This window comes from Oryx dammah, unplaced genomic scaffold (genome assembly GCF_014754425.2).
Source record: "Oryx dammah isolate SB20612 unplaced genomic scaffold, SCBI_Odam_1.1 HiC_scaffold_2, whole genome shotgun sequence".
NCBI lineage: Eukaryota > Metazoa > Chordata > Mammalia > Artiodactyla > Bovidae > Oryx > Oryx dammah.
This window is the reverse complement of record NW_024070186.1, coordinates 187,936,357-187,950,959: the sequence shown is the minus strand read 5'-3', so window position 1 is coordinate 187,950,959 and position 14,603 is coordinate 187,936,357. Positions and strand designations below refer to the sequence as shown.

Genomic DNA, 14,603 nt, shown 5'->3' with positions numbered 1-14,603 from the left:
TGGCCTTCCAATTTTTCTTGCCAAAATGTTCTTTTGTGGCCTTGTGAGATAGATTGGTGGTGGTGGTGGTGTAGTACCTCAGTCGTGTCCAACTCCTTGGTATCCCATGGACTGTAGCCTGTGAGGCTCCTCTGACCATGGGATTTCCCAGGCAAGAATTCTGGAGTGGGTTGCCATTTCCTTCTCCAAGGGATCTTGCTGACCCAGGGATGGAACCCAAGTCTCCTAGCAGTTGCCTGCACTGCAGGTGGATTCTTTACCACTGAGCCACCAGGGAAGCCGTGATACAGTTTGAACTTCCCTGGTGGCTCAGATGGTAAAGCGTCTGTCTACAATGCAGAAGACCCAGGTTCGATCCCTGGGTTGGGAAGATCCCCTGGAGAAGGAAATGGCAACCCACTCCAGTACTCTTGCCTGGAAAATCCCATGGGCAGAGGAGCTTGGTAGGCCGCAGTCCATGGGGTCGCTACGAGTCGGACACAACTGAGACAGGAACCCAAGTCTCCTGGCGGTTGCCTGCACTGCAGGTGGATTCTTTACCACTAAGCCACCAGGGAAGCCGTGATACAGTTTACAGGGTCTCAAACAAAAACCTCTCTAGGCATTCAAAATATATTCCTAGCTGCATTTTGAGGGAAATTTTTTTTTTCTTGTCTATAGGCTCCTCTGTAGCTTACAACCATGCAAACTTGAGATAACCCTTGCTTCAGGACAAAAACCCAGCCTTCTACAACTTCTTTCCTGTGTAGAAAGGCATCTTTATGCATGGGGATCTTTGCCTCCCTGGATAACATTACAATAGACCATCCTTGAAGTTCATACGCTGAGGCTCACTCCATATGATCAATCGGGAAAGGAAGGTTTTTCGGTTTGTATGCTTGAGGGGTTGTCTGTTATTTTACGGATAAAGGATAGCTCATACACTCACCAGGGGATGAAGAACCAGGGTTGAGTTTCAGCTTCCAGGCACAATGCCCAAAATCACACCACAAAACTGAATTAATGAGGATGCCATTGATGCTGGCCCTGAGCTCTGGACACTTCACTTGGCCTCTTTAACACCAGGACCACCACTTTGCCACCATTAATGCTGTGACCTCCTGTACTGAGAAAGCACCACATCTCTGCCTTCTGACAACTTTGAGACCTAGGGTCACCACCTCCCTTTTGAATCAGGCCCCAGGGAGACTGAACTCTGTTCAGAAACAAAGGAACATTCTGGACTTCAATCAAAGAGTGGAGAGGCAGAAGCTTATGCTCTAAAGCAAGAGTTTTCAACCTTTTAGGCACCAGGGACCTGGTTTTGTGGAAAACAATTTTTCCACGGGAATGGGCTGAGGGTGTGGGGGGAGGGGGGGATGGTTCAGGAGGTAACATGAGCGATGTGGAGGGGAGCGGCAGATGAAATTTCACTCATTCACTCCTACTTTGCAGTCTAGTTCCTAACGGGCCAAAGACCCTGAGTTGGGGACCGTTGTTAAGTACCTGTTCCCCTGGACAGGCCATTGTGGGGGTTGGTTTATGGGATTCCTGTTCACAGAGGGAGGGGCAGAGTTCTCTCGGAGAACTTGCGGACCAGAGTTCTTGCGGGTCCAGCACAGGCCTATTGCTCGCAGCACACCCTGGCCATCTCGAATGGAGCTGTTGACCCCAGCTGTTCTCCTCCCACCCACGCACCAAGATGAAGTGTGGGGTGCAGGCTGGAAACTCTAATCCCAAGCGTGAAGTGCAAAAACTGCAGACAGCCTCCTACAGGCGAGTGAAACTAGACTAAGCACAAAGGAAGGGGCTGGGCCTTATCTTATTGTTACTGACCTTTTCTTTTTTTTTTTTTTTTTTTAACTTTACAATACTGTATTGGTTTTGCCATACATCAACATGAATCCGCCACGGGTGTTGTTACTGACCTTTTCGAGTGGGGCCCCAACAAGGGTCCTCCTGCCTGGGGTCCTTGGAGCCAATAGAAGGAGAACACATTCACTTCAAAAGCAAGGAAGGTTTTTCTTCTTTCATTAAACAAGACCTAGGAACACCCACTACAGAGCGCACCGCTCCCAACACGCTGCTTTATGGAGATCTCGTCAGTGGGAAGGGGAGCGGGCAAGTTCTCGCGGGGCTGGCGCTTCTCACGCTGCCTCTGCACACAGCCCGCCGCTGCCGCCATCTTGAACTGAGGTGCTGTGCGCTGCAATTCTGCACACGGCCCGCCCAGCTAAGGCGTCAGTGCAGCCTTAGAACTCCAGGCCTCAGCCCACCACACTCTATGAGCAACTGAACCTAGACTAAGCGCAAAGGATTAAAAAAAAATGGTTAGCCTTTATTTTATTACCTAGATTGTCTTACTATTTCCTGAGAATTGTTAATAGGCTTTGCCAGTGACAAAACCCTTTTCTGCCTCAGGTAAGGAATACTAGCTCTTCATTTGGGGCAGAAGCCCCTGGGGGTAGGCTTCTTGCTTCCAAGGCTTGAGTGGTATATTACTGTTTCCTGCCAGCCTTTCTCCCTTCCAGAAATCTGCTCCCTCCTGTGAGCCAACCCTCCCCTGCATTTGCTAAAGGCCTACTTTCTAGCTGAGGGGTGACTGGACTAGGTGGTGTCCGTGGAGTCGTGCTCCAGCGGCCCGATTTCTGTGGGGAACAGGTGACAGGCTTTTCTGGTAGCAACTAGGTTGCCTAAAAGCATAGCCTCTTTTGAATTCCCTGAGTCATGCAGCAAATTCCCATTGACTATCTGTTTTACCTATGGTAGTGTATATGTTTCCCATATGTTTCCATGCTGCTCTCCCGATTTGTTCCACCCTCTCCTTTCTCTCTGCCTATGGTGTCCGTAAGTCTTTTCTCTATGTCTGTGTCTCCATTGCTGCCCTGCAAATAGATTAATTTAAAATAAATAATTTTTTTTCAAAAAAGCATAGCCTGAGTTGAAGCAAACTTCTGGGGGATAACCAGCCTGTTACCTTAGAACTTACTAAGGCCTGAACCTGGTGTGGAGTCCACACAGGGATTGGCTGACCCAACATGAACCTTTTAGCCTCCTTTAGCAGGGTGATAATAGCTGCTCCTGGAGGCAAGGAAACCACTGGAGTAGAAGGGTCCCAGTTTTTAAGCTAACACCCCTCGGGCAATTCCCCCATCTCATGAATACAAAGGTTAGGGTTAGGTTTCAGCTATATCTGGGAGGGCCAGGGCAGGGGCCTGAAGTAATTGCTTTTTTGGTTCTTTTTTCTTTTTCTTTCACTGAGTGGCCCGCAGGCTCTCAGTTCCCCAACCAGGGCTTGAACCGGGAACATAGCAGTGAAAACCCAGACACCTAACAATTAGACCACCAGGGAACTGTCTTGCTTTTCCTATTCTTGAAAGGCCCTTTCGCATTCTGAATTCCATTGGGAAAAAAAATCCCTAACCATTACTTTCAACTTTTGATGCAGAGGCCTAGCTCTCAGACCGGACAGTTAAGGATCCAGATGTGGCAAAACCCAGACTTCCCCTAAGAAGCTTCTAGTTTTAGGAGGGTTGAGGCTGCGGGTGGTTTCCTTCCTTTCCTGGGGTAGGTTTTCCTGACCTTCTGTGAGCATGAAGCTTCATTAAGTCACCTTGTGTTTTAAGGCACTTCAGTCTTGTCCGACTCTCTGACCCCATGGACTGTAGCCCTCCAGGCTCCTCTGTCCATGGAATTCCCCAGGCAAGAATACTGGAATGGGTAGCCATGCCCTTCTGCAGGGGATCTTCCCAATCCAGGGACCAAACCTGAGTCTTCTGCAGCTCCTGCATTGCAGATGGATTCTTTACTGCTGAGCCACTTGGGAAGCCCATTAGGTCACCCTAGATTATTATATTTGAAACTTTGTCTTGGGCACCTTAAATCCTTTATCAGCTAAATTGTTCAGAGTGGTTACAGTATCTTTATCAGATGCCTCCTTAATAGGGCTGATAATCAGAATATCATTAACACACTGGAGGAGAGTTTCATCCCCCAGATGTAGATCTTTAGGTCTTTTAGATCTTTAGCTAGTTTCCCTAAAGATGACGGGGGAATTTTTGAATACTTGGAGCAGGACTATCCAGCAGTATTGTTATTGTTGCTCATTTGGGTCCTGACACTCAACAGCAAATATCTCTTGTGACTCTGTGGCTAATGGAATACAGAATGAGACATTTTCTATCTATTACAGAACACAAGGTCTTGGTGGACAAGAGAGTGCTCAGCAGGGTGTAGGGATGAGGAGCCACTGGCTTATATCCTGGGTGCTTCATTGACTGCCCTGAGGTCCTATACCATCTAGTATTTCCACTGGGTGTCTTTACAGGAAGAATGAGAATATTACAGGCTGATTGGCATGGTCTAACAAGGCTGGGAGAGATTAAAGGTGGGAGAAGAAGGGTATGACAGAGGATGAGATGGTTGAATGGCATCACCAACTCTGTGGACATGAGTTTGAGTAAACTCTGGGAGTTGATGATGGACAGGGAGGCCTGGCGTGCTGCAATCCATGGGGTTGCAAAGAGGCAGACACAACTGAGCAACTGAACTGAACAAGGCCCTGGTCAGTTAGGTCCTCTATAACAAAGGCAGTCCCAATAAGGCCTATCAATAGAGAGGGAATTGTTTTGTTTCTTTCTCTCTCCTTTTTTTTCTTTCTTTTCTTTGGCTGCACCAAACGGCATGAGAAATCTTAGTTCCCTTACCAGGGCCCCATGCATTGAGAGCTCAGAGTCATAACCACTGGACAATCAGGAAAGTCCCAAGAGAGTACTGTTTTCTTCTGGGCCGGGTTTTAGATGAACTGTCACAGGACTGGCTCCTACAGCTCATCCCACCATCCCTGGGCCCAGACCTCAGGATTTACTCCAGAGAGGGTGACTTGCTATGTCTGCAAGACTTGGTAGTAGTCATCCACAATATCACTTTATGCCCTTAGTCAAAGAGGGCATCAGTCTTCAGTTTGCCTTCCATTAGGTGGATAGCAACCCCTGGGTAATATAAGATACCTCTTCCTAGCAGGAAGGGCATTCAGAGACATAGAAAAAGGAATGGGTGAGCTCATGTTCAACCAATTTACATTTTAATGGCTCTATGGGTGCCCATTTGGGGGCCTTCCCTGTCATTCCCTTAACTGGATAACTCTTGTAACTGAGTTCGCCTGATTTGGTGTTCAGAACTAAGTGGCATGGGTGTCTACTAAGAAACCAGCAGGCTTTCCCCTCATGTTCAAAGTCAACACGGCCTCTTTGGGAGTCAGTTGTGTTGCCAGTTTAGGAGCCCTCTGGCCTCATCATTCTTCATCTATTTGGACCATCTGCCTTCAAGGGTAGTGACCTGGATCTGTCATTTCCATCCCCCTTACAAGGGCAGCAAGGGCATCTCTCCCAGTGTCTCTCTTGTTTTGTTGGGTTGGTCAAAAAGTTCATTGGCCAACCCAAAAAGTTTGGCTCACTGACTGGGTCCTAGTGTCCTTGGCTTGCTATCCTTCATCCCTATGTCAGGAAGATTACCTGAAGTAGGAAATGGCAACCCACTCCAGTATTTTTGCTGGAATAATCCCAGGACAGAGGAGCCTGGCAGGCTACAAATGATACTGCAAAGAGTTGGACATGACTGAACAACTGAGCACACATCCCTCAGAGGGCCCCCAGGGGTCACTCACCAGAGTCCAGAGTCTGGGTAATTTGTCCAGTTTACCGTGTCAAGTGATGAACTTTGGAGGGCCATAGCCAATAGGTGTACTTGTCTCTGGACCTTTTTAATCTTCTGACTTTTCCTTCTCTTGTTAGTTGCTCAGTCATGTCCATGGACTGCAGCACGCCAGGCTTCCCTGTCCTTCACCATCTCCTGGAGCTTGCTCAAACTCATGTCCATTGAGTCAGTGATGCCAGCCAACCATCTTGTCATCTGTCACCCGTTTCTCCTCCTGCTGGGTCTTTTCCAATGAGTCGGCTCGTCATATCAGATGGCCAAAGTATTAGAGCTTCAGCTTCAGCATTAGCCCTTAAATACCTAGTAGACAACCTCGACCGGAGAGAGGTGAGGGTATCTGGTTCTATACCTAGTTTCTGAAATTAAGACTGATGTTCAGGTCATTCTGGGAAATGAAATGCAACCTCAGGACTGCATTCCCTTCCAGTGGCTCAGGGTCAGTGGTACCGTGGATTCAGAGACACTCCAGGAATGCAGAAGGGTTTCCCTTGGCTCCTGATTGATTTCCTTTATCTTATTCCAGTTGACAGGTTTCTTTCCTGTTGCCCATATTCCCTTTAGGATCATATTTTTATAACAGGTCAGCCTCTGTCTTCCTCCCCTTTCTTTGTTGTTTCAGGTCCCTGTTGGGTTCATTTTCTGGGATTGCTTGATTCCCCCGTCTGAAAAGAACATGACTTGAGTTGTTCTGTTCTCTTTGTCTGCTTCCTCTTGGGCTTTTGAAAAGACTGTGGCCTTCTCTTCACCTGTTAGGAGTAACACTGAGGAGACTCTGGATGTCAGCCCAGGTGGGATCATGGGTTTGAAAGATTTCCCTAACCAGATTCAAGAATCCCACTGAATCTTCCTTCAACACCTTATTGTGACTTTTCCAGTTTTACAGATCAGAAAGGGTAAATGAGACATGTACGTGGATGAGCCCTCTTTCTCCATCAGGGACCTGCCTCAAAGAAAGTACTTTCCCTGGTGGGTTGTTGGACCCTGGCTGGTAATTACTGGACTGGGTTCTAATGAACGGGGCTGGTGTAGAGGGGGCCCTCATGCCTGTGGCCCAAACTGGGACATATGAAGGAAGGGGGTAGGGAGGGAGCAGGAGGAGGAGGGTTATGGAGGAGATCAAGGAGGTCTTCAGGGGAGGGCCAAGGACTGGTATTACCTCAGTGAAGGAGAGCTCACATCTCTCTTGAAGGCCTTTGTTCTGATGTAAGGCCATAAAAAACCTGACACAGGGAATTTCATCCCATTTCTTTTGTCTCAAACATAACAGGCCTAATTGTAAAATGGTGTTATATATACCCACTTATGGGTCAACTTTCCCCATTTCCCAAGTGGTATTGAGGCCAGGCTATATTGCATAGGAAGATTAAATATTTTGGGGTTAGAAAAGATACCTGAAAATCTTCCAGTTCTGTAGGATGCAACCTAATGGGCTGTCTTTTTATATGCATGCTAAGTCACTTCAGTTGTGACTGACTCTTTGCGACCCAAGAGACTGTAGCCTGCCAGTCTCCTCTGTCCATGGGATTCTCCAGACATGGAGAGGGGTTGCCTGGAGAGGGAACTGGAGGGAGTTGCCATGCCTTCCTCCAGGGGATCTTCCTGCCCCAGAGATTGAACCAGGGTCTCCTTCATTGGCAGGTGGGTGCTGCTTAACCAGCAGCACCACCTGGGAAGCCCATCTTTCAATATGGTGGATGTTTGGTTTCCCGTGCGTTAGGTATTCTGTCTTGGATGTGTTTCCAACTACAGAGGGGCCAGTTGGAGTGATTTATTGGCATGCAAATACCATGAGATTTGACCCCAAATAAGATTTCTGATTTCAGAAATTTGGAGTCAGTGCCAAACTGTTCATGAATTCCTTAAAAAATCAAAATAGGAGGTATCCAAATGGCATGGACTCTGATATAACTAGGGAGTCCCCCTTGAATTTGTAATGGCACATGCTTGAGATAGTTAGAATGTTCCACAGGACCACATCTGAGCAAAAAAGCAACTTAGTCATGTTAGTTCTTGAACAACTTGGTCCATTAAAGGGTGGCACAGCTGTTTAAGGGCTCAGATGATAAAGAATCTGCCTGCAACTCAAGAGACCTGGGTTCGATCCGAGGGTCAGGAAGATCCCCTGGAGAAGGGAATGGCCCACTCCAGTATTCTTGCCTAGAGAGTTCCACAGACAAAGGAGCCTGGTGGGCTACAGTCGACACAACCACACACACACACAGCTCTTCTTCTCTTTCCTCTTTTCCCCCTTCACTCACAATAAAAGCATAATTATGGCCTTTATTTTTAAAAAAAAAAAAAAGCAAATTATGGTTACATGCTTTAATTATCTGCTGAACGATGCAGGGTGTTTAGTTACCATGCAAGGGGATTCTGATTCAGTACATTGGAGTCAGGATCTTAGAATCTGTGTTTTTAACAAATACCCAGGAAATTCAAATAAAATCAGTCTTCAATCATTTGGAAACTACTTGTTGAAACCCTGTCCTCATACTTCTAGCCCACAGAAAACAAACACTGGCCTATATTAGCTTGGCTCCTAAGGTCCAAAATGGACACAGAAAGAATCCATCATATTTTATAAATTGACTAAGAAAGACACTAAATTCATGGAAAAGTAACAGGCAATGATTAAGTGTGGTTTATCTATATGACGAACTGTTAGGTAGAATTTTTAAATGTTCATTACAAAGAGTTTTTAATGGCATGGGAAAACACCTATCATATTATATCTAGAGAAAAAAGCATAATACTTAGTATTGTGTTGTGTGTGTGTGTGTGTGTGTATAATGTGCTCTCAACTATGTAAAATAAATGTACACATGAGTGACAAAAGTAAGATTTAATGCATATATTTCACACTTCTCATTCTCCACCCACTAATGGAAGACAGGATGGGAAAAACAGGAGGAAGATTTAAGCAAAGAAACTAAATCTGTCAATATATTTAAGATATGGGGGAGAGAGAAAAGAGAAAAAAAACTCCAGTTTACAAAAGAGAAAAAGCGTCTTTTGAGAAAAGCGGCTCTCACTTATTACACTGGTCCAGTCAGGACCCTTTTCAGGCAATTCTAGAACTTAGATGATTCTCTCATCCCTATTAGACATAGAAGAGAAAGCATGTAGCCCAGGAACAGGTTTCCTAATGGCAGCACTACTGACATTTTAGTCTGAATAATTTTCGGGCAGACCAGTCTGTTCTGTACACTCCTGGCCTCTACCTACTAGACACCAGTAGCATCATGCCCCTTCTCCCCAGCTGTATCAACCAAAAATGTCTCCTGACATTGCCAAATACCCCCAGGGGGGCAAAATTACTCCCAGTTGAGAACCATTGTCCTGGCTACAGCCATATCACCCTGAATGCACCCTGTCTTGTCTGATCTTGGAAGCTAAACAGGGGCAGGCCTGGTTAGTGATTGAATGGGAGAACCACTGTCCTGCAGGAAAAGAGTGCCAATCTGGGAAAACCTGTAGCAAACTCTCTTGAGAACAGAACCAATTCAGGGCAAGCAGAACTCAGAAATGGAGGCAGGAATAGAAATGTTTCTGACTACTAGTAGTTTCCGGGTCACATTTTTTCTGCCCAAAAAAAGCACCCCCTGAGACCACACTTGACCCCAGTCTCTATAGGAGCATATAATTAACCTCCCTCCTCCATTTTGTTTTTTTGTTAAGCTCATTTAGGTTGAATTTTTTTGTTGCTTGCATAAAAAATTACCCTCTCTAATACCGTTAAAGTTTTTCAAGGGAATCGAGGTTAGTGGAGAAATGGGATAAAAGAATTGGAACCCCTAAAAACATCTTCAGCTGGTTGGAGGGATAGACCATCTTCCTAAATTTCTAGATGTTAAAATGTCACCTCACAGAAATCAGAATCCCAAACCGGTACCATTTGCAAGAGTGAACCCGGGTTCACAACCACTCATAAGATGCAGGAACCATACACTGAAAATTCAGTATATCCACTAGCCTGGAACTCATGAAATTTGAAGGGCAAACATGGGACCATCCTGTTGGGATGCTTCTGAATCCCAAGGCCATAGGTCACGCAAAGAAAATCCGCTCCATTCAAGATACGCACTCAGGGAGCAAGCAGCAAGGGAATCTGTTGTTTGTTCTCACTCCCCCTTTCCTGCAGCAGGGGCCCCAATAAAGACTTGCTTCAGGTCTTGGTCTAGCCTCTGGTCAATTTTTATTGACTGGGAGAAGCTAAGAATCCTGGTCAGTATCAGACTTACGGTGCCCAACATGGGGCAGTTGTCGAGAGAATCTGGGCCCCCCGGGCCACTGGAACACACTTGCCAGTGGGTGACAAGTGGCCAACTGAAACTCTTGTTTCAGTGTCCCTGTGTTTGGTGAGTCTGCCTTTCTGGCCCTTTGGGGCCTCAGTACCCTCACCAGGGCAATGCTTTCCCCTCCTCCTTGTCCGTCTCCCTCTCCTGGCATCTCTCTACTCCTCCTTTCTCTGTCCTCTCCTACTTTTGTCCTTTCCTTTCGAGAGAGTGGACGTTGGACAGCTACAGCATCACTCCTCTCAGCTTGTGAGACCATGCTCCCTCTGGCTGGCAATGGCTCACCTTGACAGGTGATAAGCAGAGGTGGGAGAGGCTGGCTTTATACCAGCAGGTTCTCCCAGATTTATGAAAATAACAGAAGTTTAAACCTCATACTGTGTAGTAGCTGGAACCCTATTGTCCCAGTATCCTCGCCTTTATTTTCCTGCTGTCTCTCTCTCTTTTTCAGTCTTATCTGTCCCTCCTCCCTTTACCTCTCTTTTGATCGTCATACCTACAATCCCATCTCCTTCATCCTGAAAACTTCTTGTTTGTGACTTTAAGGTTTTTTTCATTGGTGTCTTGTTTTATGTAGTTTTGTCTGTCCAACTGCTCCTGCAATTCTCAGCCAAAATTGTGAGTGTGGTGGAGCATTTAAAACTTGAAGTACAGACGCAGCAAACACAGCCTACATTGCTTGGGTTACTTAGTGGGATTTTAAAGAACAAAAAGAAAAGAAAGGAACTTGCATTTTCCTCTCCTCTGCTTTTGCAATATAACTGTCCTTTTGGACTGAGCTGGAAGGGCTTGCATTTCTCCCCTCTGCCTTTACAATATTACTCTTTTGTCTGGGCTCTCAGGAACTACCTGATTCTTCTGTAGTCCCCCAGACTGGGGGTGGAAAAGGGGGGCATTTTAAACTCAAGCAGAAAAACTATGACATTTCTGGTTCTGTCTTTATATAAAAAATATCTTGTGAGCTGTATTTAATTGGCCTAAAGGAAATTGAGTGCTTATATACATTCTCAGTAGTATAAAGGAGGCTCACCAGAATACATTTTGGGTTTATGTAATCTGGGAAATATTCAATGGTATTAGAGCTAAAAAAAAAAAATGTGCACTCAGTAAGAAATTATTCAACAAGTTGAGATCCTATGTTCCAAAACAAGTTGTGAGGCAGCCTTCCATGCAGAAATTTAAAAAAAAAAGGTCAAGAACTAGTTCAAAGACTCTTAAACACCTCATCCAAATCAAGGAGGAGACTTGGGTATTAGAAAACAATTTTTTTTGAGAGTGGTGCTGTTGTGCCAAGACCTACTTCACACACAATGGGGAGAGAGAGAGGAAGGTAAGGGGACTAGTGTCTGACTCCCACCTGAGAAATATAATGCGCAAGAAGCAGTCTGGTGGACTTTGTGGACAGATGCTCTGAGATCAGCCTGCCTTCCAGAAGGTGTTGGGGCAAAAGATGCATATGTGTTTCCCACGTCCTAGATGCGGGCCACATGGGACAGAGAACTGACAATTGACATAAGATTCACCAACAGGTTTGGCCATGTTTCAGTGGAGAGCTACTGAGGGTACTGCCAGACCCTAGGAGCCGTAAGAGCAGAAGACCGCTGAAGTCTCCAATCACTCAGGTGGAGGGAATGTGAGATAGCTGGACAGGGAAGTCCTTGAAGAATCCACAAACATGCCCAAAGAAAACATGTCAGCTTTAAACAGTTGCCAGGCCCAGAAAGCACAAGGCCTTTTAATCACAGAATCAATCAGTTAAGAAAATTCCCGCCCCCCCCCGGCCCCGGCTCAGCCACAGAGAGAGAATATTCTCATTGAAGCGACAGAAAAGAACTGGGGAAAGAAAGAATCCAACCTTGCCCCCGCTTTCTAGGATTTTAAACTGCTGCAGCAGAAGGACAAGGTTATGACCTTTTATTGCAAATTGAAGTGCTGATTATTATGTGGGACTGGAGATATATATATATATATGTATCTCCATGAGACTGCTTTCAACGTAAAGTAACTGTAGAACCTTTTTTTTCCTAAAAGTGAAAAATTGGCCTGGGGCCTGCACAAGTTTACATACAAAGGCACTTTAAAAACTAGCCCAACTGAGAAAATCTTAGAGGGTGGCAGAAATAAAAGTAAAGCTGCTTTTTTTTACTACATACTGTCCAAAGTACCAGTTATCTTTACAATTCATCTGATGAAACTAATCCCTGAAAGGGAGAGAGAAAAACAACAAAGGCAAAAACTTGCAGAATGCACACCTTTAAGAAATTCAGATAGTGGATCAATCTTTACAGAAAAAACTTAAAACAGAAAAGCTTTAGATTTTACTTATAAAGGAATAGACTTCATTCAACAAGATTGTACATTATTTTAAAAGAAGAAGAACATTTGGAAAACACTAGCCAAATAGAAGTTTGAAAATAAATACAGTTCGTGAAATAAAAATAATCAGACTAGGTTAGACAGCAGACTAGACACTGGGGAAAAGAAATTTAGGGAATTGGAAGGTAAGTCCTAGGAAATCATCCAGTGCTGCTTTGAGCTTTTCAAAGATGCTGGCTTCCCATTAGTGGTGGGTTTTCTCAGAATCTACTGTTTCTCATGTTTCCCTTCAGACCCACCAATTCATATTAGCTAAGTCCTACAACTGGAGTTAGGGGGCTATTTCCTCCTCGAGCAGTGACTGTATTTCCTGCCTTGGGCTGCTCTGTGACCTGATTTTACTTCTTGATCAAGAACAACAAGTAGCAGGACCTTAAGGAAGATAGGCTTCATCTTGTGAGGCTTTGTAGGCTTATAAGCAAAAGAAGCCTGCCTTCCCCTAGCAAAGGAGAAATTCATCCCAGAGTTGCAGGAGAAACCAGAGGCCCCAGATTCTCAGGCCTGTCTACCCAAATGTCCCAATGCCGGAACTCAGTCTTCTCTCAGGGTGCTGCCTTTGGTGAGGCTGTACTTCAGTCTCTTTTGTAACACTGCCTCCTTAAAATTGGCACCTGAGCCTGGATTTCAGCACTGTCTGCCCTACAGTTGCAAGAGATGAATCTCTTTAAAAGCTGCTTTGGGGGCTTTCTGATATTCATAGTGTGCCTGAGTTGACAGCTGAATTGAGGCTGCATTTTCTATTTTCAGACATTCTGTATCAGTCAGGATTTGATCAGAAAAATAGAACCACTAGGAATGATCTAGATTGTGGGACTTATTATAGGGATTCGACCTTATGCAATTGTGGGAGCTGGTTGTACAGTCTACATACAGCTATTGCCTCTGCATCCCCACTGGTCTCCACATACTCCTCCAAAGAGTTTCCCCAGGACAGGTCAAGATGATAACAGCAAGTACCAGATATCTAAGTGACTCGGTTATATACATTTTATTGACTTTGGGCTAAGAGAATGAAATCAAGAGAAAAAGTGGCACTGCTATAAAGCAAGGGCCAGGAGGAGACTAGAAATCTAAATGTCCTCTCCAGTGAATCATGCAAGAGTACTTCTTCACAGCATGAATCCTTCCCTGGCAAGTTCCTATTTTCGATTTTGTCTCTGAAGAACCACTTGGGTGAAGAGGAAGGGCACTGAAGATGGGTTTATTTGAGAATGTTGACGTATCTTAGCCCACCCATAGAAAGAGATTCTTTTTTCTTCAGCAGACACCTTAGAAATGTTTCCAGAGAGGGCAACCGCTCCCAGAAGATGTGTAATCCTTATCAATGTGGGGGCTATCAAAGTGGCAAAGATCACATGGCTGTTAGGATAAAGGTTTGGCAGTTCCTGGGTGGGCTTATCAAGGTTTAGCAGTAAGCAAGGTTTGCTGCTTTGACTACTTTTAAAAAGTTCATTGATTTGTAGCTAATGCCAAGTTGTCATAGTTTCATGAGTAACAGCTTGTGGTTTGCAGAATCAAAGCCTTTTCCTGAATCAATAATAGCAGATTCACTGAGGTGGCCTGAGCATCTATAGAGAGAGGGGGGAAGCCAAGAAACAGGCCCTGGTAGAGAGAAGGAGTAAATTTGGTCAGACTCTAAGTGGTTTATAAAAGCAGCAGAAATTGAGCCTTTTAAAAATTCAAACTGACCCATAAAGAGACTATTGTTGTGAAAACATTTATAGATTAAATATGTGCATACATACATATAATAAATTGACTCTAAGGGAGGGAAAAGGCCAAATTGAAGATTTTATAAAAGCTCATCAATTGGTTTAATCGTCATCAAGATGACTTTTCCACATCCTGAGCCTGGCATAACTGAGTACTTTTCTAGACCTAGCTTCTTGGAAAACATTGACCTCTACTTCTCTTTATTCCCTGGAGGAAAATATGCACGTGTGGGCAGGCACACATCCAGACTTGCACACAGAAACCCATTATGTTGTCCCTAACTATACTAAGACGTATTTCTAATAATATTTTAGTGTTGTGCTGGACTTTCACAGCATTTCCTCAGCCTGCTCCATTTAAGCTTCACAGTATCCATGTTGAAATGAAAGCTGTCATTCTTATCCCCTTTTGAATGAGAAAAAATTTTAGTCTTAGAATCAGAACAGCTGGCCCAATTTTCTTAGTGGTGCCCAGGGCATGCATGCTCAGTCGCTCAGTCATGTCCAGCTCTTTGTGACCCTATAG

At 44.9% G+C, this 14,603-nt stretch overlaps 1 non-coding gene across 1 annotated transcript; it reads left to right on the top strand.

The window, feature by feature from the left end:
* Positions 1–298: 298 nt before the first annotated feature.
* On the top strand, positions 299–370 carry TRNAC-ACA. Its single transcript has one exon. It is a non-coding gene; the product is annotated as a tRNA-Cys (tRNA).
* The last annotated feature ends 14,233 nt before the right edge of the window (positions 371–14,603 follow it).